We start from the raw sequence: 17,220 nt of genomic DNA, 5'->3' as shown, positions 1-17,220 counted from the left end.
GTCATATGCTAAAAAGTTTCTAAACTTTTAGTATAGATTTCCACAGATTTAGGGAAATTGACCTGCCATTTTTGACTTTTCTTTTTATGTGCATAATGGGGAAGTTTGGGAGTTTTAAGATAGTTGCAACCTTTAGAATGTGGCGAGTGTGTAAAATATCATTTGTCTTTCCTATTTGCTATTTAGGATATTAACAAAGGCATATATTAGAGGAAAATTACTTGCATATTCCCTTTTTTCCTCATTTATTTATTCTGAAAGAAGAAGAATATTTGTGATTTAAAGCTTAAAAATTAAAAAATATTCTCTTTGGGATATATTAACTATAATAGATATATGTCAGACTATACTATTTTATGTGTGTACATTTGTATTTGTATATTTGTATTTGTACATGTGTACTTATGTTTGTAAGTATGTATATGTATGTTTGTACTTATGTATTCTTTTTATTTCTCAAATTAAGTGAATTTGTGTTAATCAGGAAGTTGGTTTTCTGGTTGCTCTTATTTGAATGTCTGACTTTAGATTCAATCTTGACTTGGGAATTGACAAGAGGAGTGGAGCAAAGATATAGCTAATGCTGAACATTAAACACATTGATGGTTTATTGTCAAAATCATAGAGAAAGAAAGTGGATCAGTGGTTTTCAGGGGCTGGAGGTAGTGGGGAATGGGGAGTTACTGCTAATGACGTTTCTTTTTGTAATGATGCAAATTATGTAAAATTAGAGATTATAGTTACACAACTCTATGAATGTACTAAATGTACTTTTAAAAGGTGAAACTTTTAATATGTGAATTATATTTCAATAAAATTGTTATAAAAATTATTTTAAAAATAAAGAACTCTATATCCTTTTATAAAACTATTACTTTTTATCAAGCAGTTTCTTCCTAATTCGTTAAGTTGATAGCAAAATACAGTGAAAGGAGGATCAGATTTGACTTTAAGTTCAAATATTAGTTTGTTTTTTACCAGATATATAACCTGGAGAATTAATTCACTTATTGAATCAAATAAGTTTTAGAAGGCTGATATTAAGGTTAACTATATATATATATATATATATATATATATATATATATATATATATATATGCATGTGTGTGTGTGTGTGTGTATGTGTGAGTGTGTGTGCGTGTGTGTGTGTGTGTATTATATATATATATATATATAATCTATGTCTCTATCCATCTATCTATCATCTGTCTATAGTTCTTGGCACATAGTAGCTACTAAATAAAAAAAGTAATTGGTTAATTGGTATATTTATTTCACATCTTTCTCTAAGAACTTTTCCCACCAATTAAATCAGTCCCATCATTGAAATATCATTCTTGCTTTTCTCTACTCGTCATCTGGCAAACAGCTAAGCGCTACCTGGCAATGCCAATCTGTTACTTATTTTGCGTGGGTGTATTATGTACACGTGTTTGAAAACATTTAACTGCCTGTGCATAGTTTCCCTACTAGGCTGTAAATTGCTTTAAATCAGAAGCCCTGTCTTGTGTTCTTTCCTATTGTCTAGGGAGCTCAGTATAGGGCTTCACTCCAAATGGTTGCTCTGATTTGTTAATAGATGAGAAATCTGCTTAAAATGCTATGATCAGGTGATATTGCGTGTACATTGTGAAAAGTGACACGTAAAGCATTTATATAGAATCCAAAATTAATATCTAAATTTTTTCTAAAGATTTTCTTTTTTCAATTTAAAGTGAAACCTAACATATTTTATTTGAATATACTTTACTATGATTTACTTCATAGCATTTTGTGACATTTAAAATATGTTAAATGACTGAATTCTTTGCTTTTCATTTGGATATTAAATTGAGTAAAGGCAAATTTATTGGCTATCCTAGACTGTGTCATCTCTCTGCCTTCTCTGAATTTCTTCCCATTTATTTTTAACCTATAGCAGTCTTCATGTCGTGCCAATCCTGGAAGATTTGGTCCCTCTAAACAGATGGAATCGGGTTAGAGGGTAGACAGCAACAAAAAAGAGAGATTGATATTACCGTCTGTTTGAGAAAATTTAGCTCCTCATCTCAGTTTGGTTGGACTCCTTGCTCTTATGATCTGAAAAGATCATTTATCTTTGTGGGCTTTTTAAAAAGCCTTATTAGGAAATCTCCCAATCTTACTCCCCACCTCTACTCCTTTTTACTTAAAGAGTGATTTCTGGCACTGGAAAACTATGATGCCCTTTTGTTGTTTAAAGTGCCAGGAGAGGCAACCTGTTATGTCCTCTAAATAATAGAGATGTTTCCCTTGTCCATAATACAAAGCAAGCTCTATCTGACTGTGTAGCAAGACCATTAAGTGAGGAGGGCCCTGCCCAATGGGACTCTGAATATTTGTGGGAAAGAACCAATGTGGTAGGGTGGAATTCAGCCAGAGTAGTTGCCAAAGTGGAGGTTGAGTAGATGTGGCTCGTCTGTCTCAGGATTCCCAGTGAGTCATGAATGATGTCATTGGTTCTAGGAACTGAAGAGGTACTTAGCAATTATCTAGTCAGTTATCACTTATTTTGCAGGTGAGGAGTCAGTAAATTTAAGTGGCTACTCAAGGCCTGACAATTAGTAGAAGACTCATTGATAGAAGTCATAGCTCCTGGTTCTTCCCTTTATGGAATCTAAAGATTAGGTGCAGCCTTGTATCAGATGAATGTGTTAGACTGTGAGGATGATGGGCTCAGGGAAGCAGTGACATTTCTGGGAATGGGTATGAATGTACTCATTTGCGGTTTCTTAGCCAAGGTAATTTAATAGTAAATATCCATCGAATTCAATTGATCAACAGATTCCCAGAGCACACCAATTTCCCACCTCTTCTATCAATTGTCCTTCCCTTAGCTTTAACTCTGCCAGGATATCTGGCATCTCTGTTCTGTGACCCAGGGCTGCTTCTGAGTGAAACACAGAATAGAGCTACACATAAAAGGACAGAACCATGAAAGGATGAGATTTAGAAAAGCTGAGTTCCCCTGCAGTTCTCTCAGGGAGTTCTTTCTCTCCCCATCACATTTCCTTAGAATCAGGAGTAAGTTGACTTCGATCTCAAACTCCCCTGCCATCAAACCATTACTACCTTCACCTCTTTTTAAAACCTCTGCTCCTTCAAGAATGTTGTTATTTAAGTGTATCACGTTATTTTTCTCTTCTTATTCAGAGACTTATAGACTATTCATTTTCTGTTTTTTAATTATCCAAGACTTTGGCACCAGGTTCACAGTCTTCTTAAGTCTAAATCCTGCTCCATTTTTAATGACTACAATCCATCCTACCCGTGGCCTTCAGTTCTTTGGTTACCTCATTGCCAATGTCTTTCTCCATACCACTTAAGCCACACACAAACCTTATGGTCATACCCGAATCACTGTATCATTGAAAACGATCCATTTCTAAAACCACTAATTCAAATATGTGTTCTGACCACAGTACTCTCCCTCTAGCTTTTGTTTATCTTCTTCCACTGGGACTATTCTTCAGCTTCATTCGAACTCCCATGTTTGTTGACACTTCATTTCTCATTCTCTTCCTATGCACCATTTCAATGATCCTTATGCCAGTGCCTTAAACTCACTTGACTCTAAGTGCTCATTGCTCTTGTCAGGCAGTGCTCCAACTGTGGAATGACCCAGTTGTCCATTTTCAGTGTTCCTGTACTCTCATTGCTAAATGCTTCTAGAGAAAGCCACAAACACTGGGAATGTATACATTCATTAGGACCAACCCCGGTTACTCCTTCAGCACCACCAAAAATCTTGCTCTGTTTCCCTAGTTTTCATTTTCTATTCTTCACATATCTGATCTTTCAGTTCTTCTCTGTCATACTCTCCTACTTCCTGGAGAAAATTTAAAAAATAAATGCCCTCAACTTTTCACTACTGAATCTACAAATCTAGGCACATCTGCACCCATTATTACATCCTTTCCTCCAATAAGGCCATTCCTTTCATACTTCCTCCAGATTCCATCCCCTTCTCAAAAAACTTACATTACTATGCTTACCCTACTCTTTATCACCAACATCATGGTCATCAGATGACACTTTCTGTAAATTAATGAGAAGATAAAGTATGTACTTTTTTCCCTAAATATTTTTTATATAAGACAGTATTTCATGCTGTTTTTTGTTTTGCTGCAAGCAAGTGTCTGACAAAAATAAAATTATTCTTTTCTTTTGAACTAAATATCAACTTTAACTGAAGGTATTGGCAATGTTCACACCTATGCTGAAATGAGATGACCTTCATTCTGGGCAATAATACAAGTCCAGCTCTTACCCTTTATAACAGAAAAAACAATTCTGCCTCTCTCAGCTCTGGCATTTAAAGTGTCCAGCTCTTACATAAACAAACAACAGAGCGTATCTGCAGTAAAAGTACAACATAGATAAAATTTCATTAAGAATGTCCTGGATTCAGCACCTGCCACAGGCTTGCTGAAAGCATCTCATTTTTGAGAAAAATATCTAATCAGTAAAAGTAGGAAGATTATGACCTTTAGAATCAGAGACGTGAATTTGAATACATGCTCTATAATGTACTAAATATGATAATTAAGCAATTTATAACTTCTCCAAGGGAGAGGCAGGACCATTAGGGGAAAATAGAGTGTCATCTCTCAGGGGAATCAGGGATGACTGGCACAGGCTGAAGTAAAAGCCTCTGTGGAATGGAACCCAGGTTCCTGAAAGTCTTGACCAGTAGAGGAAGGCAGGTAGTTGGGCATAGGGGATATCGTGGTCACACCTGGAAGCAGGGGCAGTGGAACCAGACTCTTCAGGTTCATAGGGAGCAGAAATGATTCATACATCCTACTGGGTGGTAGGGCATGAGTTACTAATATCCTTTTCTGAGGCAGGTTGGGTGGCTTCTAGGTCACTTGAAGCTCTAGATGAAGAATTGGGAAGGATAAGGATCGGAGAAGAAGGTTTGAGCAACCAACTATATTCTGAAAATTGTCATGACTGTGTCAGGTTGGCTCATTCCAAAGCTAAGCATATTATCATAATGCCTTACAAAATGTCTCCATTGAGTCAGAGCTGAGTGTTATTCTCTTAGCATCTTTCATTTATAGAGGACTGGTACATAAGGAAGTGTTTTGAATGTAGTAGATTATAATGATGCATATCCTATGCTTTGAGCATAAAACTCAAGTGGACATTTGTAAAACGTACGTGTTTATGGAGATTCTGATTCAGCATATCTGAAATATCACCTGGGAGTCTGTAATTTTATAAATTCCATAGTTGATTCAGATGCACCACATTTAAAAAGAGCTGCCGTATTAGAAAATATTATTCACTATGTTATCTGGTTCCCAAACCTGTGCAGTACAGGTCGGGCTATATTTAGGCCTATGGATTTTTATAGATTTCGGTCCAGCAATTAAAACTCCTAGGAAAATCAGCTGAAGCAAGTAACTAATCTCAGCTCTCTCACATTGCTCCCTGTTTCTTCTAGGTGACCTTGTTCAACTCAATTTTAAAATGCTTGTTTTGCATAACATTTAAAATTTCAAAGCCTTTTCAAATTATCCTAATAACAGGTTGGTTAACATTTCTAAATACATGTAGTCATACACATTATGATGTGAGAATAAGAATAGGAAAACGAATAGGTTTTCCTTAACCTCCCTAAACCTCATTTTCTCAACTGAAAATGGGAACTATATATAGATTAAATTGAACCACCTCACAGGGTCATTTTTATGATTAAATGAACTAATTTATTTAAAATACTTAAAATGATGTCTTGACTTATATTGGCCACTCAAATGATAGTTGTTATTCATGACAATAATGGATTTCATTTACTTTTATTGAGAAAAGATACTGTTTATGCCAAAATCCATTTAACTCTCTTCCAAAGGCAGCTTTGGAGTGAGAGACTAATAGTTCTATATCCTAAAAGCTTGGATTTGAGGATTAATGAGGTATCACATTTGAAAAAATATTTCTATTTGTTTTGATGATCTTTTTTTTTTTGAAATGATGGCACACTGCTTGTTGAGATTGCTATTTAAGCTACAAACAAGTAAATAAATAAATAAACTTGAACTAAGGCTGTTTTCAAGTCTATAGGGAAGAAAGGCAAACTATGTTTCTTAGTCAAATGTGTTTCTATTTGAGTAACAGCATGCATTGAGTTTTTAATTTTATTAAGAATGTTGCTTCAGGTTTTTTGGAAAATAGCACATAATTAGGAGGTGGTATTCCTATTATACCATCCTCCAGGCCTTGACACCACAGGGAGTTTACAATCTGGACATTTATTGCTTCCATGTTTGATGTACACAGAGAAATCTGTGATAATCAACCAACATAGCATATCCAGGGTAAAAACACTTGGAAACAGCCTGTCATGAATTTGACTCAAAATAATTTATTTTAAAGACTTTCTGTGCATAAGAACAATGACAGAGAAGACCAATTAATGTATAATTGGTGATATATATTTTTGTTTATAGTCTTAATGATAATTGTTTTTTGAACTTATTTTCTACTATGTAATTATTGAGTCTGTGATGCTATGACATGTGTTGGGTTAAAAAAATATTCTTATGGTGATACCAAAAAAGGAATCTTTATTGTTCATCACAAAGTAGAGAATGGATGAACATTTGGTGGGTAAAAGTGGTTAGAAATGTAAATACAGTCCAGATTTTACTGATGCTCTTTATTACAAGTTTTTGCAGAAAAAAGTAACATTTTTTTAGTAGATCTGGACTTCGGCCATGTTTTACACATAAGGACTTAATAATTCTGACTCCTTTCCATTCTTTTACTACAAGGAGTCATAGCAATTAGAATATTTTTAAAAGGAGGATTGTAACATTTTAGTTATTCTTTAGCTGTTCTATTATGATATAATTATTCCCTTGTAAAATGAATTATTATATAAGAGAAAATGGAGGACTTAAATTTGTAAATCATCAACTGCCATTTTATGTATTTTAAAAATTCAAATTATCAACTCTTATGGACAAAACAAACAAAGAATGTAGCTCTTGGTTTAAATATAAATTATGTTTGATGATTAGCCTATCTGTATTGCTCATTATTTTTGTTTGTTTTAATTGTCATGAGATCCAAGTCAATGCATTTGCCATGATGCATTTCCATAATGGACACAATGTTCAAGACTTGGTTACTTTTCAGACTTAGCTACTTAGACATACCTGCCCTTCAGGGCATTCATTGCCAATGAAGGGCCATAGTTTCTGAGGGATCATGATGTTCAGTTTGAGAAATTCTGGACACTTTTGTCTCTTATTTTGCCTCCTTTCTCTTTCTCTCCTCTGTCTCCTCTTACTTCTTCCTCTCTCTCTCTCTCTCTCTCTCTCTCTCTCTCTCTCTCTGTCTCTCTGATTCACAATGCATATTAACATATTAAAGAGTTTGGAAATACCTGCAGATTTTAAAAGCTGACTTATTTTTGTTTAAAGCATTATTGCATTTTCAATGATTACAAGTTATATATTTTTTGTATAGATTTTTGAGTTCACACATTTTCTCCCTAATCCATGATTTAGAGTTTAATACCTGGAATAGACAATATAATCATATTTATAACTTCTGATCTGAATTTCTAGGCTAGCAGAACAACTTTATTGGAGAGATTGGTTGCATATCCAGCTCCTCTGTTAGGGCTGGTTTTTATTACCTGTATTGGTGAGAATTTTGAGCACATTGTAACAGACCAGCTTGATATGTACAACAATATTTTATACTTTTATTGCATATTATGATTTGTAAAGTGCTTTTGAATATATGATCTCATTTTGTTCTTTAAATAGCCTTATGACACTATGATTCTCACTTTATAGGCCATAACATCCATGCTCAGAGGAGAAGGTGGCATTAGCAAGGGCACACAGCTCTTGAGAACTTGTACTGGAACACAGCACTTCACAGGCCAGAGGTTCTCACAAGATATCTTTTCAAATAGCAGGTCTGAATCCCACAACTTCTCTCTTTCTTGACCCCTAAAAAGGACTAAAAAGGACTTTCTCCTAGGACTTGCAAAACTTTTACATGCACTATGGGGATTATGTCTGGTTCTGATCAATTTATACATGACTAAGATTACACTAAATATTACAGAGTCATTAAACTGATGGAAAGAAACATTTCATGTAAAAAATTAACACAGACATTTTTCATTTTATATTTCAGTTAACCAAAAAACAAAACAAAACTACAACAACAACAAAACAAAGTGAGAGAAGTAGAGATAAGGAGAGAGTTTTGATATTGGCAGTGTATTTAAATGTTTACTGTAGACTTGTGTTTTCCTCGTTCCACTCATAGGTTCAGGCGGTATGTGTAGTGACCCAAAGCTCAGGCTCTGAGGTCAGTCTGCCCAGCTTCAAATTCTGGCTCTGCCACCTAGCTCTTGGACCTTAGTTACGTTATTAACTACTCTGTGCCACGTTTTCTTCACATTTATAATGGAACTTTTATAGATGCTTAATAAAATTGTGGTGAAGATTAAATTCATTAATACATTAAAAGTATAGGAAGCATTCAGTAAATATTAGCTATTGATCTTTCATTATGCCCTTTTTTGTTGGGAGGTTTCCTTGCTAAACCTTATTAAGCTATTAGACTCTAAGTAAGTCCCATCACGTCTTGACCTGACACAATTGTCTAAGGACAAAATAAAATGGCATATGTGACAGTGTCTGGTATGTTGTAGGGATACGTGAAACAAAGAAATGTCAAAAATGAATCCTTCCAAGCAAACTTGTGTTTCTGCAGTGTGATTGGGAGGGGGAAAACGGCTAAGACTAAGAAATTGCTCATTGTATTTAAATTGTCAAATTGTGTCAGTTGATGAATTCTGTAATTCAAGAATTGCACAATTCTTTTGAGTTTAAACACTTGTTTATTTATAAATTCATGTTTTAGTGGGAAATTTCAAACAGCTCCATAGCAGGATAGCAGATAGTTTGTAAGCATCTCAAAATTTGTGACAGAAACTTAAATACCATTCGAGGGTATTTCCTTCCAAGAAGATGATCCTTAGAGAAATTAGAATGCATACAATCAGTACTATTTCTTGAAATCTCTGTGCTTTGACATTTGTTCTAGTGGTTTTCTCAGAAAAGCTTATGATTAGTCATTTTTTAAAAATTAAAGTTTAGCACACCTAAGTAGGAAATTCTAAGTATTGAGAGCTAATGGTGGTTTTAATTTTTTCATCTTTTCTTTCTCTTTCTTCCTCTTCCCCTTCCCTTATCCTCTTCCTCCTGCTCTCTGTTTATGATTCCATTGATTTAAAAGATTTTTTTTTAATTAAGAAGGTATATTTTTAGAGCATTTTTAAGTTCACAGCAAAATTGAGAAGAAGGTACAGAGATTTTTCATATATACCCTGTCCCCACACATGCATAAATGTCTCCATTATCAACATCTCCCACCATAGTGGTGTATTTGTTAAAACTGATGAACCTACACCGATATATCATAATCATTCAAAGTCTATAGTTTACATTAGGGCTCACTCTTGGTGTTGTACATTTTGTGGATTTGGATAAATGTATGACATTTATTCATCATTATAGTATCATATAGAGTATTTTCATTGCCCTAAAAATCCTCCATGCTCTGTCTATTCATCCTTTCCTTTCATAACCCTTGGCAACCACTGATCTCTTTATTGTCTCCATAGTTTTGTTTTTTCCAGAATTTCACATATTTAGAATTATATATGTAGCCTTTTCAAATTGGCTTCTTTCACTTAGTAATGTGCATGTAAGATTCCTCCATGTCTTTTCTGGCTTGATAACTCATTTTTTTAGCATTCAGTCATATTTCTTTGTCTAAATGTACCATGATTTATTTATCTGTTGCCTACTGAAGGACTTCTTACTTGCTTCCTGGTTTTGGCAATTATGAATAAAATTGCTATATATCCACATTCAGGTTTTTGTGTGGGCATGTTTTTAAGTGATTCTGTCTTAATATCTATCTTCTTCTGAAAGCAATGATAAAATACTTGGAAGGGGTGATTCATCACACCATTACCATTAATTAATACCTCAATATATATGAAACAAATAGTTGATTGCTTAGCATCACTTTGAGAGAACAAGCAGAGAAGGATTAATGAGGGCTATGAGGCCCCCAGAATAGGCGTATCTCATGCAGGAGCCAGAACAGGGGCCCTAGATGGAGAGATTCGAAATAGGGAGGGAGGGAGGTAGTGTTGCAAACTCCAGCTGAGAGTGGTTCCTCTTCTTCTTCTTACTATCTTAACTCTGTTAAATCTGACAACCCAGGCTATTATGTTGCTACATGACTTTATTTTTAATCGATTTAAACTTGTTTTACTCTATTTGCTCTTAAGACAATTTTTTTTTCACTGTAATCACCAATCCACTGTGAAATAACCTGATCTTATGTACTGCCTATCTTTTATTAACTACTTCATGTATTTTTGCAATATCTTGCTAGTGACTACAACTACTTCTGCAGATCACTAGCTTTGTCAGAATGGTGTTTATGAACCCTCTACACACAGTCAAAATAATCTAGAGAAAAGTCCCTCAGAGCCCCCAAAATAATAGAACCCAAAGAAGAGATCTAAATTATTAAGAGAGTAACTACTTATCACATTAGCATCAAAGACCTCAGTTTCTTTTCCCAAAGAGTGAGAAATATTAAAATTATATACAAATTATAATTTTTATAATACTCATGGCACTGTGTAGCTGATGCCATGGTCTTTTCTGTATCCTTCCCATCCTTGTCTTCTGTCCAGTTCCATAAGGCATTATCAGGTCATTAGAAACATAAATTGATGAGTTTAAAGGGTTAGAGACTATTCAGTGCTTATTGTGATACATCTCCTGGTGGCCGCATGAAGGATCATGACTGTTTTATCCCTGTTCCTGGTTTGGTTTCCCAGTTAAAGCTAGAAAAAAACTCAATAAAAACTATTTATTTTTGGTGGCAAAAAGTTAATACATTGCCAGAAATTATCATATTGATGAACAAAATTGTGAATGACTGCTGAAGATGGATGATTTGCTCCATCCATTTTTAAACGAGGTAGGTCTCCATTTACCTCAGGTACAGTAAAACTATTTTCTTGGCATATGGACAAACTGGAAATGGGTATTGATCGAATCAGAGTGCCCAGTCACATCACTGCAGAGAATGCTCTGTGAGGGGGACAACCAAAGACCTTGTACTCTGTATTCTTTTCAGAAATACTTTTCTATGGATGGGCACTATCTGAATAGTAAAATATCTTTTAAAAAAGCATCTGAAGTAACCTTGTACATGTTTGTTTGGGCTGCAGTTTAAAATCTCTATCTTACCTAAATATTCATGCCGCATAAGGAAACTACACCTATGTTTTGTCTTTCTCCCAGGTATTGAGAAGGTAAGAATAGGGAAAGAGTGTAGATTTTAAGTAAAGGTTTTTTGAATATGTTAAGTGAATTTTATTGGACACTCTTCGAGAGAAAGATCAAGGTATGTCACCATGGTAATTCTCTCCGAACAATATTAAGGAGAATACAATGAACGATTAAGCAATTAATAAAATATTTTTATAATAATGCTATTCTAAATGATTCCCAAAGTGAATGCATTATAACAAAGACAGTGTCTTCAAGTTTTTAAAACACGTTTCCATGGAGATGGGACTCTCAGCTTCTCATAAAGGGCACATAACTAAAATAATATACTAAAATGAACAATGACATTATTAAAAATAGAAAACCTAGTCTAAGTATATTCACATTTTAAATTTAGCATTTTCTGATTTATAATATGCAGTGTTAAGAGAACAAAAACCTACTTCGGTTTTCTTAAGTGTACTTTTTCCCACATTTTCTCATCCTTTGTCTCTGCCTACGGAGGATTGAAATTGAGCAATTGATGGTCACTCTGGTATGACCCCTCATTATTTCCTAGCTTTCACATTTTACCCTGCTGGATTCATTATCTCTAATACAGCAATCCTGCAAGGAGAGCATTATTATTATCATCTCTATTTTGCAGAAGAGAAAGCTGAAATTGAGAGAAGTTAACATATGCAAGTATTACGATCGGTAAGGGGAGAAACCAAGTTTTAGACATAGATCTCCTTGATTTTGAAACTTACATTTTCCTAGACACTGGGCTGTGTGATTGCCTCCACAGAATCTCATTCTGCACTAGCAACATAAAAAGTGTTTAATGAACACTTATCATGTAAATAAATAAAGGAACGAAACTCTGTCTTTATAAAGGATAAATATACTATCCTTTTCTTCTCCATGTTTACACCTAAGAGCAGAAAGTAGATTCTGTACTGACATGATTTAGACCCAGTTGTGTTATCTCTGTGATATATACACATCTTGGTACTCCGAAATGTGGAATGAACCAGGCTGAAATTGTCCTTGTCCACAGGGCATCTTTCCCTTTTTGTAGGAATGGCTCTTGCCTTCATGCCTGGTGCCATCTGCTGCCATTTTAATTGTTTTGTTTAATGTCTTTACATCGATTTTATTTTCTGTTTCAAACCTGTTATATAATATAAATCCACAGTGAGAATGTTCTGTTTCTAAACTTAAGTGAGGAGTTATGCTATTTCAACCATGTACTTAGTACAAAGAGATGGTTCATTTAAAGTGTGAAAGTAACTAAACAGGGCCCCGAGGTAGCAACTGCACCACCTTCCTTTTCTGAACTTTGCTGCTGCTTAATTTTAGAATGACTTGACTCTTTCTTCCATTTCAGTCTGCATATATTTTTTCATCATTCAAACTTCAAGAACTCTTGGATTATGAAAATTTGTGGTCAACTTTGGTAGCGTTTCTGTAAAGAATTGGAAAAGACCGGTGTGTTCTTTGTATCACTTCTGTCTGGCTTTGGAAAACTTGACTAATAATCTTTATCCTACATAGTGTATGTATTGAGGAAAGAGAGGAAAAGAGAAGAGAGGATAATTACTTCTTTAGATTATTTCTCTTAGGAATTAGTTAACTAGTCTGCAGTATACCTAATTATAAACAAGTTGAATCTTTTATTAAGATTATTAATGTATTAAAATGTTAAAGCAAAATATAACTAGTCTTTCGAAGCTCATATACTAATAGTAGATATGTAAATTGGTGAAAACTTTTTGAAGGACGATTTTGAAATTTCTATACAAAATACTTAAAAGTATATCTATTTTGACCCAAATTTTCTATTTCTAAAATTATATCCTAAAGAAATAATTTAGAACATGTATACAGATATAACTAATAATATGTTTATTGCAAGGCCCAGTGAAACTACAAACTAATATCAAACTCATAAAGAATAAATTTCAACTAATTTGACACTAGGAAATTGTTTAGAAAATTTACCAATAGAATAGAATACTATTTAGCCAACAAAAAATAATGTGTATCAATCTATCATCTGTCTGTCTGTTTGTCTAATCTCTTCACATGGAAAGATGCTTACAAATTAAAAGGGGTTGCGGAATATGATGTTAAGTACAATCTTACAGAAACACACAAATATACACGGTAAAGGTATAAAAGAATATACAGCAGCATGTTAAAAATGTAATATATATGGAACTTTGAGTTTTTTCTCATAATTTATTATTCCATTTTTATTTCAAAGAATACATATGGCTTTTGTATTAAGGGAGAGCTTTTCTTTGTAATTCCATCTTCATAACCAACAAATATTTAAACTGACTTAAATTTCTAATTAGTTTTCTGAAAATCAGGGTGAATATATTAAATTCTCATTGATGAAATTATACAGATACAGAATTCGTAAAATTAGACCCTAGAACAGAGATAACTGATAAGTGACTCTCAGTCTTTTCCACCCAAAAACTCAATTAGGTGTGATTGCATATCAGTTTCACTGGTCTTAAGTCTCCCTATTGAAATGTGTTTGATTTATACTAACTAGGTTAGTTCCCTTTACAAACTCAAGAGAACATCTGTTTACAGTCTATAAAACACTAACTTTGCATTCACATTCATACTTTCTTTGTTCAACAGAGCAATCAAATCATCATACACAAAGAACTGAGAAATATACCAATCGTTTTGCTATTTAAAGGCAGTCTATTATCCTCATGTGGGACCAAAAGGCAGTGGGACACTTAAATGATTGTGTCAGTGTCGTTGTACTTTCCTGGTGCTTGACCTATAGTATACACAGTTTAACATCAAGACTTAGGTAACTCCAAAATAAAAAAAAAAAAATGATTTAGGAAGTGCATAATGGCACCACTGAGTACTGACGTCTGTTCATCAGATGGACATTCAGCAGAAATGATTTTAATAACGATGGAGTGATTTGGAGAGGTCTTCCTTCACTTGGGGAATAATAAGAAATTCGGTAACCCTGGGCAATGAAGACTGGCTCAATACATTTTCAAGACAGATAGATCAGAGTACCATTCCAGAGCTTTCAGGTATGAAAGATTTGCTTCGGTCTCCAGCAGCTGGTGCCGACACAGCACATGCACACCAATTAGATGACAATTGGTAATAAAGTTTTCTCTACATGGTCATAAAGTTTTGTCTAATAAGATGGAATTAGAAGATATCTAAAGTTCTAAGAAATTGATTTTCTTCATTTTTGTGGTAATTTCTACATGTTATGAGTACAGATGCAGTGAGATAGGATGACTCGCTTGTGACCTGTGGTCTGGTCTCTTCTGTGATCCTCAGTGGGATCTAAGGCTCATCATTTTATACCCCAATTCCATAATTTCTTTCTTCTGCTGCTTCAGTTTATTCTAACAGATAATGAAATGCCTTGGAAGTACAGTAAGACCTCATTATAGCTTTTCCTCATTATTATATAACTCAAATGCATCACTAGCAGTATCATGTCCTTGAACATAACAATATAGAATGATAGGTCAATAACTGCTTGTCGTTATTATGGAAGAATCACAAACTAACAGGCATCTTCACAGGTCTCCCTTTTCAGAAAGTACTTGCATAGAGATGAACTCTTTGGCATTTCACCACAGCACAATTTGATTGATAGAAAGGGTTTGATTAATGATGTTTGGAAGATAAAGAAATAGAGTCACTGAGTCATCGACTGTCACTACCTGCTGACAGTGTCAGAGCAGTGATGGCACTCACCTCTCCCCATTCAGTCTTGTTAAGTACCTTATTGTTTACGCACTATAAGTTCAGAAACATGAGCGCAGTTTTGCAGTTTGCTCACTTTTATTTTTATCTTATTTCTCACATCTGTCTTATTGATGCATTCCTGGCTCTTTGATTATTGGACACATTTGCCTTAAAATGAAACTTGTTAATACCTCAGGTTTACTTGAACATCTACACTGCACACTGCGTTGCACCCAGTTTAGACCATCTTGTGATTCTGAGGGAGTGAAACCTGAGATCATCATTATTCATGAGAACTGTATTTCCTTTCTTTTCCTTTTATTTCCTCTAAAACAAATTCCAAAGGTCGTGCAACTTGAAAAACTACATGGGAATTATAGTTAAAAACTTTTGTTTAAGTGTCGTATCCTTAGTTTTCTAGGTAATTGATTTCTCTTTGACCTATTGGTATTTGTCCACCTCTGAGAAGATACTGTGACATATATTTGAGGCCTTGCTATTTTCCAAGGCTTGTAGTTGTTTATTTGGGTTTATTTCAGGCATTAAAAGACCTGTATATGGCAACATTCAGTTTGGCTACTTTTGGTTTGTTTGTTTCAATGTTTCAGTAGCATAAAGGGGAGCCACGTTTTATAGAAGATGGGAAAGTTTAATAAAATATTTATGATTATTTCTCTTATTTGTAAAATCAGTTTTCTTTTAGAGTTTCACTATATAATAATAATGGACTGAGAATAGGTAGCCTCACGTGGTGAAATTTTGAAACTTTTCTGTAAACCTGAACTTTTCTAAAATAAAATATTATTTTTCCAAACTACTTATTCCAAAATAAAAATTCACCATGTGGTTAAGTGGCTGGACTGACTCGAGCTTCTCTTACATTAACACCTACTGTTAATGTAATTGATTTTACAATGAAATAGAACCACCCCCTGTTAACCTTCCTCAGCTGTGTTTATGTCCTTTTATAATTGCATAAAAATGTATTTTATTTCCCCAATAAGATTATTTTGAACATTTTATTATGAAATCAGTTAAGGTTTACAGAAAAGTCACAATGATGTTACAGAGAGTTCCTGTAAATGCTTTCCTCAGCTTCCCCCACTGCTAACATTTTCCCCAATAAAACTTTAAACTTCTTGACAGAAAATATGTCCCATTTGTCTCTAGAAGCCCCCCTCCAATAATACTAAGAACTTATTTTGTACTTCCTACTTACTCATTGGATTTCAATAAACTGAGGGTAAGTGGACAATTGGAGATGCACTTTTTAGCTGATTTATATTTTATAGATAATGAAGAGTGTTTGGTGTAATTATTACAAATAAGGTACAGACACCCAATGTAATTGCAAGTTTAGGAAGAAGCTGTCATTAATTTCCTTATGTCCTTTCTAGGTGATTAAAATGATGGCTTTGGTTATACAAAGATTTTACTTTAAACTTTCAGGGATAAAAGTTTGTCCATTTCTCCAAATTCATTATAACGAAACTAATATTTCTTGAAAGACTGACATTTATTTTATATATTACATCTTAATAATGTATTTTACAAGCTAGCTTTACAAGATTCATTTATATCACCAGACTTTTGCAAGTTTGATTAGTGATGAGAAGCCATCAAATAGGTATGTCACCTAACGTCCTTTCCAGCTAGCTTTGAAACCCACAGTTTGGGGATATCTTTGTAAATATTGTTTTTAACCAAGTCAGCTAGATGTGCTGAAGTGCACTGCCCTTCAAAACCAGTCAGAAAAACGCACATAGCATATTGGAAAGATCAGCAGACTGATATTGTTCCTATGTGTAAAGAAAAAAGATGAAAAGCAATAAAGTCTTGAAGCTGAGGCCATGTTAAGCTATTTTCTGTGGTGCTGGCATTGAACACAGAAAGCGCTGTGCAAGTTTAAAAGCTACTACTTGCATAGAGAATGCTGTAATTCAAAAGAAATATCAACATTTCTTGGGTTTATTGTACTTGATTATGTGTCTATGTAGGGATTTTTAAAACAGCATCACTAAATGGATATAAGAACTAAAAAGCAGCTCTGTCTGTGGAAAATAGCACATTTTGTATTAAATTTTGTATTGTTTTTTTAGAATAAA

General features: G+C 34.1%; 1 protein-coding gene across 2 annotated transcripts in view; it reads left to right on the top strand.

Annotated features, from left to right (window-relative positions):
- FGF14 (fibroblast growth factor 14) overlaps window positions 1-17,220 on the top strand; it is a 560,160-nt gene that overhangs the window by 307,662 nt on the left and 235,278 nt on the right. The window lies entirely within an intron of this gene.

This window comes from Pteropus medius, unplaced genomic scaffold, assembly GCF_902729225.1.
Source record: "Pteropus medius unplaced genomic scaffold, Ma_sr-lr_union100, whole genome shotgun sequence".
NCBI classification, from domain to species: Eukaryota; Metazoa; Chordata; class Mammalia; order Chiroptera; family Pteropodidae; genus Pteropus; species Pteropus medius.
The sequence above is the reverse complement of the archived record's forward strand: the minus strand, read 5'-3'. Positions and strand labels throughout refer to the sequence as shown.